The 14,660-nt window shown below is 31.6% G+C and overlaps 1 non-coding gene across 1 annotated transcript; it reads left to right on the top strand.

The window, feature by feature from the left end:
• Positions 1-2,086: 2,086 nt before the first annotated feature.
• On the top strand, positions 2,087-2,193 carry LOC145633501 (small nucleolar RNA R71). The gene has a single exon (XR_014112824.1). It is a non-coding gene; the product is annotated as a small nucleolar RNA R71 (small nucleolar RNA).
• Positions 2,194-14,660: the final 12,467 nt, after the last annotated feature.

Below are 14,660 nucleotides of genomic sequence, written 5' to 3'. Positions count from 1 at the left end.
GTGTTTAGGCTGCGACGCGGCTTCCCGACATACCCTGTGAAACGCCAATTCACTTTGTCTGGTGGATCCTCCTTGACCTGTGTAAGGGGTTCTTCAATGCTACGCACCAAAGATCCTTCTTTGATCGAGGGTTGCTTCAAATTGTCATTTCATTCAACACTTGCAACTCGATCTGGCAGAACACTTACCGTAGGCTCAAATTGCACAACTTGCTTGATTGATTTCACCTTTTCGTCCTCGAAACCAAGACCAAAAGTGTAAAGTGCTCTTTCTATTGCATCGATTTCCTTCTGCCATTTGTCTATCTCATCTGAAAGGGATGCAACACAAGATACCGCCTCCAAGGGATCTTTTTCAAGAGCTTGGGGCTTGTTAGAATAATTCTCAACCACATTGACACTAAAGCATTTCTCCTCAGTCATGGAGCTTTTAGGGGTATTATTAAGATTAAAAATAACTTTATCATCCCCTATTGATAGTGTTAACTTACCACTTCTTACATCTATGATTGCTCCTACACTGTTAAGGAATGATCTACCCAAAATAATTGGGGTTTGCATATCCTCAGCCATATCAAGAACAACAAAATCTACAGGTATATAAAAATTACCTACTCTAATGGGAACATCCTCTAAAACACCTAAGGGGTATATGAAAGAACGGTCGGCCATTTGTAGAGTAATATTAGTAGCTTTTAATTTACCCATATTCAACTTGGAACACACAGATAATGGCATGACACTAACGCTAGCACCCAAATCACACAATGCATTATCAATCATTAGATTGCCTATGTGACAAGTGATAGAAAAACTACCCGGATCTTTTAATTTAGGTGGAGACTTATTCTGAAGTACGGCACTACACTCAGCACTGAAAGCTACTATCTCTACCTCACTAATGGACCTTTTCCTTGTCAATATTTCTTTCATAAATTTTGCATATGAAGGAATTTGTGTGATTAATTCAGTGAAGGGAACTGTTACCTTCAAATCTTTATTTTACCATCTCCAGGAACTTACCAAACTGCTTATCTAAATTTATCTTCAAGTGACGATTAGGGAATGGAAGTTTGATAATTGGCTTTTGAGCATTGTTTCTCTTGTCTGGAGTAGCCACCTTCTCTGGAGTCGTACCCTGCAATGTAGAATCAGATATGTTAGTACTATCCTTTAGCCCTTCAGGGCTATTAACTACATTGTTTGGTTTAACGGAATCAAGATTAGCATTATTTAATAACACAGGTTCATCAACTCAAGGCATAGGGGGCCCTTCATAGTTTGAACCACTCCTTAGAGTAATTGCATATGCTTGATCCGTAGGCCTGGTCGGCTGTGCCGGCAGAGCTCCCTGTTGACGGGCTTGTAGAGTAGCGGAAAGTTGCGCAATTTGATTATCTACAATTTTATTATGTGCTAGAATTTGATCAATTGTCGCATCTCTACTCTCCATGTGCTTTTGCATATTAACCAACATTGCTCTAATTTCCACCAGAGAAGGGTCAGAAGATGAGGAGGTTTGTTGTGGTTGGTTTTTCTGGCCAGCATTGGGATGGTAATATTTCAGCTGTTGTTGCTGTGGCGCCTGGGGTTATTGTGGTGGTGGATTTTGAACATTAGTACTCTGGTAGGAAAGGTACGGATGATTCCGATACCCAGGATTGTAGGTGTTGGAGTATAGGTTATTCTGCCTATAAGCTTGAAAGGCATTAACTTGCTCCACGTAACTCCTGCAATCTTGTTCCTAATGACCTATAATACCACAATTTTCACAGAAAGCCTCATTAGAATTATTATTAATTGCAGAAACATTAGCTACATTGTCAGTGCTATGATTATCTAATTTTTGGCATATAGAGGTCAGTTGAGCTTGCAAAAAGGATATAGAGTCAACACTATGTTTCCCCTTGTTAGCAAATCCTCTAGGATTCCCATATTGGGAATTATTTATCTCCATATCTTCAATAACCTGACCTGCATCATCAACATTAAGATTCATAAATCACCCACTAGCTGCAGAATCTAAAATTATTCTAGAATAATTTCCAATGCCATTATAAAAGGCTTGGATTAACTGCCATTGTGCTAAATTATGGTGGGGGCATTCTCTTTGTAGGTCCTTGAACCTTTCCCAAGCCTCATATAAAGAATCATCGACTTCTTGAGCAAAGTTATCAATCGCACTCCGTAGTACGGCTGTTCTCTCTGCAGGATAATACTTGTTATAAAAATTCAAAACCAGAGTTTCCCAGTCAGTTATACCAAGTGCAGTTCTATTTAAGCCATTAAACCACAATTTATCTTTTCCAGTTAAAGAGAAGGGAAAGAGAATCTCCCTGATTTGGTCTTGAGTGACCCCGGCTTGCTTGATGGTATTACAATATTGACAATAGTCGACAATAGTCAGCAATGTGAAGATTTGGGTCTTCACCCTTAGCTCCACTAACTTGCTTCCTCTCTATCATCGTTATAAATTGAGGTTTAATTTAAAATTGTACCCCATCAAGTGCCGGAGTAGGGGTGAGATGTGGAAAATTTGTAAGCTTTGGTTGTGAGTAATCACTAAGCTTCTTTGGAACCGCCATCTTTGATTCTGCGTCTGATGATACCTATGAATCGCCAAAACCAGTTGGAGGATCGCGGTGATTATTATTATTATCACCAGAATCTGCCAGGATTTGCTTGTAGAGATTTTTCTGTCTATGAAAAGATTGTTCGATCTCAGGATCGAATGGGATGTACCCTGATCTGGAACACCTGGGCATAAACAAAAAAAACTAAAAGCAAATATGAGATTTGCCTCAAAGAACTAACGTTCTCTGAGACAAAAAGGAAATAACCTAGACTACAAAAATAATCAGAAATAAAAATAGAACCGTCTCCCTGGCAACGGCGCCAAATTTTGACAGGGTAAAGTCGTATCCCCGAATCAAAAGTAAATACCTAAGTCCTCTAACTAAAGTAGATAGGGAAGTAGGGTCGAACTCCACAGGGAAACTAGTCTTTTAACTCCTAATTAATTATTATAATTTAAATTATCTAAGTAACCAATATTTTTGGGAATAAATTATATACTACAAAGAATAAGTTTAGGGAGAAAAACAATAATAAGACGGCCTAGGGTCACAGGTTCATCAATAATTAATATTGCGGGATAAAACATAATAATTAAATATTAACATTGCACAAATAACATGATTAACAGGCTCTCCCAATTTATTAATCAACATAGATCTAACAGGCTCTCGCAATTTACTAGATCTAAGTTCCTATTAAAAATAGCCTTTAATATTAAATTAACATCTGCTCGATTCATCAATTCAATATTTCTAAACATTCACAATCAAATCACATCTGCTCGATTCATAATCTAATTGCAAAGATTTAAAACAATTCAATAAGAAATTATCATGCAATACCAATAATCAATAATAACAAATTATACTTTCATATTAATTATGGATCCCCATAAACCCTAGAATTAAACTACTCAGACATAATCATAACTAAACTAATTAAATAAATAAAACAAAACATAATCAAAGAAGTAAATGAAATAGCTGAAATTAAAAGAGAAGAAATTGTTACCCAAAAGAAATCTAGATTAATGAAAGTAATTAAGAACAAAAGTTGAGAGAGAATTTAAGAGAGAGAAATATCCTAAGTAGAGAGAGGAAATCTAAAAAAAAAGGTAAGTCCGTAAAAATCATCCAAAAACGTACTTAAACAACAAACTAAACAACTCCTAATTAGAAACTAAGTGCTCGTCTAACAAAGTCTTCCAGAAACACGCGCCCGATCAGGCTAGAGGCCGCCCGATTGGGCGCGCCTTTTTCCTCGCGCCTTTTCTTAGCAGCAATGCCCGATCGAGCTAAATGCTCGCATGATCGGGCGCGCCTTAGGCCACGCACCAGCACCAAAGTTGCACGCCGCGCCCGATCCAGCTAATGCTTGCCCGATCGGGCCCTTGCTTCTCTTCGAGGCTTGGACTTCGATTGGGTTTGATTCTTCGACCCAATCCGGATTTCCTCTTCGGGTCTTGAATACTCGGTCCAAATACCTCGGTATCTCGATTACCGAGCCCTTAATCACCGGATCGATGACTCTAACCGGCCTTAGGCTTCAAAGATGGTCGTGCTCTTCTAATTTCCGTAGTCGCTCCATGAAAAACCCGAGAAAATGCTCCAAATGTGCAATTTCCTACAAAACTCAACAAAGACTACGAAAACACTAGAAAACACCAATTAGCAATAAAAATGGCTCGAAAGAGCCAAAAGCACTACTAATTATGACCAAGGGAAGGGGGTAAATTACTATATAAAATGGACATATCAGAGCCCTATACAAAAAAACTATTATTGGGCCCTTATCATGAACCCAAACTAAGGTGGAATGCACATTTTTCATAAATAGGGTAAGAAAAAAATATTTTCAAAAACAGAAAGAAAAGATATTTTAATAAAAACATCCTCATCACTAGACTTTTTACACTGTCACCTTGTTTGATAATCAAATGACATGAAAGGTATTCATCACTGGGTTTGGTTTCGGGGAGACACAAACGGGTGTCTACAGGATTATACCTTCACGATTTAATAAAAAAAGGTAGAACCTTCGTATCTTGCTTTGGCCTTCAAATTACTTGAATGAGCAATAGACTTGTATGTCAAAGATTTACGTGTAAGCCTTTTGGAAAATGTAGGGATGAAGTAGGGTTTTTGGGATCTCCAAATTGCCTCCCTAAAATCAGAAATAAGCGAGGAATTTATAGAATTAAAAATCGGGTGAAGATATAATTTGAAAAGAAGATAGAATTTAGAAAATGTGTAGCATACATTAGTAGTCTTGTGATTTTTGTTTTAATCATAATTTTTTATTCAGAACTCGAAATAAGATAAATAATATACCATTAGAAGTCCGCTTTACAACCAAAAATGACATGAGATTGATATCTTTTATGTAATAAAGATATGGCTAGTGGGACAAGGTAAGTTTTTTTATACAGTTTAGTGTTTTGATTATATCTTTTACCTAATAGATTGAAATTGGGTTTATGATATATCATTGATAAGATACTTTCAAGGGCTATACAATAATTTAAGATTTGAATAAAAATATTGAGGAACAAAAATCAAGATGGCTTGGTTTTGGATTGCGGTTATGAAAGATGAAACTGGGCTAAGGTTTGTGTGGATCTTAGGCTAAGAAAATGGTTTGGGTTATACAATAGTTAAAATGGCTTTTTAAATGACATTAAGCTATAAGCCTATAACAAAAAGTCTATTCAAGTCATTCTTGGATCTATTATGCAAGCCAGACCAAAATAGGCAATGAAAGTTGTTTTGTGATCGGGCTTTGGTGGGGGAAACATTTTATAAGTGTCTATAATTATGACATTACTTTATGTCTTACTACATCGTTAGTCAAATCATCAAAAATATTAATATCTATTATTTATCACCATTTTTCATGTTTAATTGGAAATATGTAATTGAAAATCATGACTAATACGATAAATTTTAAAACTTGATTAGCTTCCTTATTAATTTATAGGACATAATAAATGATTACGATATTTAGAAATGTTATGTGCATTAATATTAAACCAACTTAGTAATTTTTTTTTTTTTTGCAAATTAAACAATGTTTGTATGCCTTTTGAATTGAATATTAATTTCACAATAAAAAACTAGTTAGAGCCAATACGGGCAAAGTTGACTTCAATAACGCAACTTCGTACCATCATCCCCCATCCTTCATTCGTGGTTCATAACCATATGAAGTTAGTAATCTCATGGATTATGAATGGGATGTAACCTTCATGGATTATGAATGTAGTTTCCTTTGTCCTATTCAATTTGTAGAATCCATAAATGGTTTACAAATTCCCTAAAAATTTATAGGCGGCTCCCTAATTTTTGCCCCAATAGTTTAATAATGTCAAATCCTACTTGGAAAGGGAAAAGATTTAAGGAAATAATGTAACACCCCAACCCCAAACAAATTAGGGAGGGGCCTATTACCATGAAATGCACATCAAGGGCCAATAAATATGCCCACATACCTACACAAGTCCTTTTAGCACATATTGTCCTCACTCATGCGCACCTCGAGAAAACTTACTAGGAGGTCACCTACCCAAGACTACTCCCAACCAAGCACGCTGAATTGTAGAGCCTCTTAGAATATGAGCTCCTTAAAAGGAACATGTATCTTGTTATTATGAGTAGTATATCAAATCTTTTTATAGAAATCATGAGAAGTATTACAATCACTACAAAAGTTTGACCTTTTAGGAACATGTGAAATCTGTTGCTAATTTCTAAAATCCAACGCTAGACATAGCTAGCTACGAATATATCGACAGAATCACTCCGTTGGTAAAAACCTTGTCGCTAAATGGATTTCGAGACGGGAAAAAAAAAATTGTCGCTGAGTTTAGCAACGGAAACGCACATAATTGATAATCAGTAAAAGAAATAATAAAGACGAAATTTAAAATCCGTATCTAATTTAGAAATGGATTTTCAAATCCTTCTCTAGTTTAGAGACAGATTTAAAAATCCATTTCTAGTTTGGAGAAGGATTTGAAAATCCGTTTTTAGTTTAGAGACGAATTTAGTTTACATAATTTGTCTCGAAAGTAATATTTTACATAACTCATATCAAATTCTTTATAGACGGAACTAAAATTATTTAGGAACGGAAAAAAAAATGTTGCTAACGTCTCTAAATTTAGTCACGGAAAAAAAAAAAACGTTTCTAATTTTGCAATGGAAGAAATCCGTTTCTGATTTAGAGACGGATTTTTCAATTCCGTTGCTAATTTAGAGATAGATTTTATAGTTCCGCCACTAAATTAATTTAGAGCCGGATTTTCCTAATTTTGTCTCTAATTTTGAAACGGATTGAATTCTGTCGCTAGAATTCTGTTTCTATAAGGACAATTTTTTTGTAGTGAAATAAGGTCATGTGCCAAGATGTGAGATTCTACTACAAAATTTGAGATAAGGTTTCATCTCGTTTAAAAATTCAATTTCAAGATTTTAAGTTGCTAGATTTTAAAAAAATTATTTCTCACAAATCGATCTATATAAAGCGGATTTTTATGAAAGAATTTCCTAAAATTTTACCAATTTAAACTTATTTTTACTATTCTCTATTGTATATTTTCCTAATTTTGTCTCTAATTTTGAAACGGATTGAATTGCGTCGCTAGAATTCTGTTTCTATAAGGACAATTTTTTTTGTAGTGAAATAAGGTCATGTGCCAAGATGTTAGATTCTACTACAAAATTTGAGATAAGGTTTCATCTCGTTTAAAAATTCAATTTCAAGATTTTAAGTTGCTAGATTTTAAAAAATCTATTTCTCACAAATCGATCTATATAAAAGCGGATTTTTATGAAAGAATTTCCTAAAATTTTACCAATTTAAACTTATTTTTACTATTCTCTATTATATATATGTTCTATAGATTTAATAAACTATTGAAACTTATTTGTAATGAACTAGACATATTCTTGCCGAACATTAACTTATTTTTATTGAAATAATAATTTTTGTTATTTATTACTATTATAAGATTTTTCTTACTAATATATGTTATTAAAGTGAATAAATTAAGGCCTTAAAATAGTGTGTTGATACCATATATGTAGTAGTGCAAAAAATATACTTAACATATCAAATAAGGGATTAATAATAATTTGATAATTTTCTAATAATATTTTCCTAAAATGATATTTAATTTATTTCTAATCTTCGCTCTTCGTTGGCTTATATAATTTTTTTTTTTTTTTTTTTAAAAAAAAAAAATTAAAAAAAAAAAACTTGACTTTCTTTATTGATTTGGTGCGTAAATCTCACGAATCTGCTAAACATATACATTGTCAGACTAATGGCTACAAATCATTGGCAGATCTTTAACTAATCTTAAGAAACCATGTATACAAGATATAGTGAATAAATTTGTTTGATGTCAAACAATAAACAAACATATTTTATCACATTTTTGTACTTTAATATTTTTAACAAAATAAGTAAGCTTTAATGATTCTATTACCGCTTGTTACTCAATACTCACTTCATTATTCAACAATTAAAATAGTTTCCAAAATGTATAATTACAAAATAAAACGAATAATTCAGTCAAATTTTACGAAGAATATATTTATATGTTATTCATGATTGTGACATCAATTTTACGAAGAATATATTTATATGTTAAGCATAGAACTTTGTTACTCCTTTCCTGTCTTCTCTTTCTCACTCTCTCTTTCTCTTTTTTTTTTGTTAAATTTCATTAATTTTTTAATGAAATTTTCTAAACCTTTTATAAAACTTGTACTCTATGCACACGATGAGTACAAATGGACATATTCGTATAACTTAATCAATAAGGATATAGAATTATGTTATAAAATAGGGAGAAATATAAGAGAGATTGATAGATAATAGATCAGTCACATTTATTCCATAGAGTGGGGATATATATATATATATATATATATATATATATATATATATATATATATATATATATATATATAACTAAGGTTTGCTTAGATAACAATAAACCCTAATTCTAGAACATTCCAAAATGATAAATGATGATAATGGATATCCATACAATAATATTTCATAACACTCCCCCTTGGATGTCCATTAACGAAGAGTGTGCCTCGTTAAAACCTTATTAGGAAAAACCCTATGGGATAAAAACCTAATGAAGGAAAAAGAGTACAACATTTTTTGTAATACGCTCGAGATGCTGCCTCATTAAAAACCTTACCAGGAAAACCCAATGTGGGACAAAACCATGGTCAAGGAAAAAAGAGTGCAACGCGTATTTTCTCCCCCTGATGCATACATAGCTTGAGAATCCAATATGTTAGATATCTTCTCATATGTAGTATAATATCACTCGTTGATCTTCGATACTCCTAAACTGAAATTGCATTTTCAAGTCTTCACATAAACATGTGAAGTGTCTTCATTTCACCATACATGTGTTTATCTCTAATATCATTATTTTAAATATCTGTTTAATAGTTGATTCAAAGTATAAACTTATACGATTATGACTTCTTCTGGAAGTCGTTGATAATAAATATTGATGATCATTATTTGATCAAACATTCATCAATACGAGTAATAATTTGATGACAAAACTTTATTAATATCATTCTTCTCATATGAATTATAATATAACACACGTAATTATATACACTAATCATGGTTCTTCTGGACCATAAGAAAACATTGTCACGCATAAGTGATCCATTGATATTCTTTAGACGTTTCATAATTGACACGATAGCTCTCTTGCAAATACAAATAGTAAATCTCATTAACTCTCATATGCTCAAACTTCAGGTTGAGATGTCAATAATGTTGTTACGTACATAGATTTTCAAGAGTTTGATAATAATTGCCAATTCAAGATATAAACTTTGTAGGGCTGGATATTACAATAGGTAGTATATAAGTTCTTCAGGAACTCTTCTTAATTCATAATGTGCAATTAAATCGGTTTCATCAATAATTTCATCACAATTATAAACCCATTGGAATATTAATATCTCTTTTAATTTTTTCATCAAAGTTGTAAACATATCTTACTATACTTTGAATGAACATTTACATACACCACAATTATTGTAAGAAATTAATGCATGCAATATGAGATATAGAAAATATGATACCATATTAACAAATATACAATGAGTAATGCATCTAACAATTTCATATATATGCAATAAATATCCATTAACTTATGACTCACACATGCACATGAATATAAAACTCAAAATATGCAAGACACTGTATAGTGTGGATTTAAAAATCCATATTTCATTGGACTTCTGGTCCATAATAAACTTTTGATCATTATCATTGTGTCGACAATAAAATGGACATATATTTCAGATCCCTTATTCACTAGTCCATTCTATCATGCATATGCATATTATTCATCGGTTCCATTATGTACCGGTATCATAAAATTCTTATAACGTATATTTCGCATGCTATTTTACTATGATATCTGAATGCATTTCTCATTGGTACCATCATAACTTTTGTTACACAATAGGCCATCTATTATAATAATTTAGATATATATACCACATATCAAGGGTGTTTCTCACACTATGATATTAATATACTATTATTATACTTTAAAAGTATCAACTGCACTATCTTGCCGTAAATCGCATATTTCTTTTGGAACTGATTATACAAAATACACTTCAGGTGCAGTGATTTAAAGTAAATTGGCAAGATCTATCTTAATGTATGCACATAATATCATTATCACTATAATCAAAATATATCTCTCTATTCCTCTCGATGGGTCATAACGGTATACAAATCAAATCATAGATGTGCAACATATGTTAATACAAAAGTTGGCATGTAACTTTACAAAGTATCATTAGAGAGATCAACTATTTATAGTATTATAATTTTGCCAACTTACTTCAATTCGTCCCTCTAAGTTGGTAAAATATTTCAAATGTTGGGGCAATTCTTCACCAACTTGGAATATAATTTCAAGTGCATCAAATTTCATCTCGTAGGATAATCATATATATTCAACAAAGATCTACCTCTTCTGGAGAATAATGAAATTTTGTTCTCTTCTAGAGATTAATATTAATAGGGGGTAATGAATTGTGCAGTTACTAAATTTTTATTCTATTCCTTATGTGCTGACATACAATAGCCCAATCAAGAGAATTGTTATACAAATATAAACTTTCTTGTATTTTCACTAGGTGGTGATCTTGGGGATCAGTAAAACATTGATAGTAATATTAGTTACTTAAAATTTTCACATATAACTTGTACGTGGTGAACTTCTGGTCACCTAATATTTGTCAACATATATATTATTCTAGTGAACTTCTGGTCACCAATAATTCAGAAAAACCAATATATTATCTCTTGAACTTTTCTTTTTAACACAAACTATTAAAAATCACAATCTAAATATATCTCAATCTTAATGTTATGTCTTGCCATTCAATTTATTTCATATATTTAACATGATTGAGAGACCGTCAACACATTATTTCTTTCATATTAAATGAAACTTCAAGTTTTCATGACGGGAATTTATTTATGCATGGCCATGAATATAAGTACACCAATGTGTTTCTTTCTACAATTGGCAAGACAATTAACTAATACTCATACTCCACTAGAGCATTGATTGTAATCTTGATACATGCTAATCTTGTTGGACAACATTTTATACTCTTCTGGAGTACTTTATATAACCATAACACATTTTAATGTACTAGAAATGATCTCTTCAGAATATGCATCAAAATGTGTCACTTTCACAAATTTGTCATTGTCAATATTGCTCATTTCATCTTCCAATGATTCTTATCATTGTAACCCTTTGGATTACCACACTTCAGGTATGCTAGTTTTAATAGCAACTAATCTTGTCCTTCTAGGATATCAACTTAATATGTACATTTATAGCTAGTATATAGGTAATGACATTTATTCATATCCATCTTCAAGATGATATCATTCTAAATATTTGATTATCATGTAGCCACCTCTATTATATTAAATAAATCATTGATATATAGACTAGTGTATGTATCAAACTGACCATCAATACATTTAATTATTCATATGCAAGGATTACATAAAAACAATGTAATAAACACTATCTCCCCCTAACCCTTGCATATGGGGGTATAAAAATAGTGCAACAATTTTGTAAATTCATTCTCTTTCTAAGCCATAAATTCTTTTAGCAATGCATGTATCAAACATTTACTAATTGAATATTGTGTACTCATGTTTACATTTCTTATGAACTTTTTCATGAATCATAATCAATAAAGTGAACAAACATTCTTGTTATTCTTTTCCATCATACATCAATATCTCATTCAGTTCGGGGAATGAGTACAACTTAGTTACAAATATATATATTTTTGAAAACCATACTTCATTATTTTACATATTTATGAAAAAGATATAATATTCCATTTTTCAAATTCATTCCACATATGATAAAAGATGAAGTTCTAGTAGAACAAAACAAAGCAAAATCACCATTGTATATAGAAGCAAACTTTATAATTAAAAATTATGAGTTCTGTAGGAGGATGGAAATGAACTATAAAACTATTCATACGGTGAGTATATAATTAGCATGCAACTTCACCCTCTTTTCAATAGATAAACTAATAATTAGATTTGATCAACCATCTCATAATATTGTATAGTGGTATTAAAGTCTAGTAGATTACACAAGGCTATAATATATAACATATAAATGGAAGCATCTATATTAATATATGCACAGGCAACATTGCCACGATCAAGTTTTCTATAAGTTCAATAATTTATATAACCATAAAACTAACTATAAAGAGTATAGTATTTTAACAGTTTAACCATCAATATAGCACACATAATAAATACGGAGTATATATATATGCAGTAAATTGTACTTTGATTCATCAAAGTATGCTACCAATATGAATATATGATAAACACCTATTGTATAGGATAAGATTTGGAATATGATATTTTGCGTATTATACCTTTGACAAAGCCATAATGCTAATGCAAGGCCATCTAGGAATTATAAAAAGGAAATAATAATAAAGTAGGATTTATGAAGGAAATTGATTTCGTGAGGTTTGCATTATCATCAAACATAAATACATAATATATACAAGCTAAGAGTTAACAGAGAATCTCCTAACTAAATCCCTTATTACGAGGGATAACTATTGACTAAGTTAAAGCCTAACTAATTGCTAGACTATTTTTAGTATACCAAGATATAAATGGTAAATATAACACATATAAAATATACTCCGCATATGTTAAATATATATTCTAACAATTTAAGAAATTATACAAAACCGGAGATTTCATGAATATTCACTATATCCCTAATTACATTAATTAATTATTTCACCATATTCATAACTCCTATATCTTATAGGAAACACTAATTAAGAGAAATTAATTATTTCTATTTGAACAACCCCACATTAAATTACATATATCACAAAGGGATAAACATAACTTCTTTTTTATATAACAAGGAATGACAATTAACTTCTTAGATGAATAAGATAACACACATATATATAAACAAACAATCCATTTTGAATGCACCCGGTGTACAGTATTTTTACTGTACATCGGACATTGTGCACGTGCCACTCATTTAATAGGTTTTTTTTTTTTTAAAAAAAAAAAAACAAAATCGCGAAATTTAATACCTCAAAATCAAAAAAACGCAGACAACAATGGAGGAGAGAGAAAGTGAGAAAACGCAGCTCTTGATCATGAACTGAGGAGAGAGAAAGTGAGAAAATGAAAAAATTGTAGAAATCGATCATCAATTGAGAAGAAAAAAGGTGAAAAACGCACAAATTAAAAATTTCGATCATCAATTAAAGTAGAGAAAGTGAGAAAACTTACAAATTGAGGAATTCGATAAACGCAAATATTGGAGAATTCGATCATCAATGGAAAATTCGACTTTCGATACCACAAATTGTAGCAATCTCATCCACGAATTGCTACAAAAACAGAGGCAAATTGAAACTGAATTTGAAATCGATTTAAATCGATCGATTATAGAAGAAGAAGAAACAAAGAGTTTTGGAGATGAATTCGTACCAATACTCTACAATATAAACAATGTAGACGATGCAGAAGAAGCAATTAACAATGCAGAAGAAGCAATTGAGAATGCAGAAGAAGCAATTGAGATTGCAGAAGAAGCAATTGAGAATGCAAAAGAAGCAATTGAGAATGCAGAAGAACCAATTGATAATGTAGAATATCAAGTGGTTCCTGGCAAATCAATTGATTCAAATTCAGAACAAACAACCAAATCAAATGCAACTGAAGGTAATTTCTATAAACATTTCAGATTGTATGAAAAAAGTTACCCTTTTAACAGCACAAAGTTACCCTTTTAACAAATCAAAGTGACCCTTTTAACATCTCAAAGTGACCCTTTTAACATCACAAAGAGACCCTTTTAACAGCATAAAGTGACCCTTTTATATTCATAAAGTGATCCTTTTAACAACATAAAGTGACCCTTTTAACAGCATAAAGTGACCCTTTTATATGCATAAAGTGACCCTTTAAACTGAAAAAAGTTACTCATGTAACAACATACGGTGACTCTTTTAACAGAATAAAGTCACCCTTTTCATGCATAAAAGTGACCCTATTTTCGAACAAATGTTACCATTTTGTTTTCTCTAAATTGAATTATATGCTGAATCTGATATATTTGTATTAAATAACAGATACAAATCCAATTCATGCTTCTGGTTTAGATCTCAGAGGTTCATTTTTTGGTGTGGTAAGAGAAACTTTTGAAGAAATTTTGGAATTGTATGAAAAACATGCTGCTATACTGGGGTTTTCAATACGAAAACATACAACTAGATACCAGACACACACAAAAATAGTAACTGAGAAAAATTATGTGTGTTCTGCTGAAGGAAAGAGAAATTCAGGTTTCAAGAAAACAAAGTTAGTTGAAATGGTTAATGAAGAGGATGTGAATGTGAAAATAAGAAAGCCAAGACAAGTAGCTATTATAAGATCAAATTGCAAGGCACGCATAAGAGCAAAAGTGAATAA

This window comes from Chenopodium album, chromosome 5 (genome assembly GCF_948465745.1).
Source record: "Chenopodium album chromosome 5, dcCheAlbu1.1, whole genome shotgun sequence".
Classification (NCBI taxonomy): domain Eukaryota; kingdom Viridiplantae; phylum Streptophyta; class Magnoliopsida; order Caryophyllales; family Amaranthaceae; genus Chenopodium; species Chenopodium album.
The sequence above is the reverse complement of the archived record's forward strand: the minus strand, read 5'-3'. Positions and strand labels throughout refer to the sequence as shown.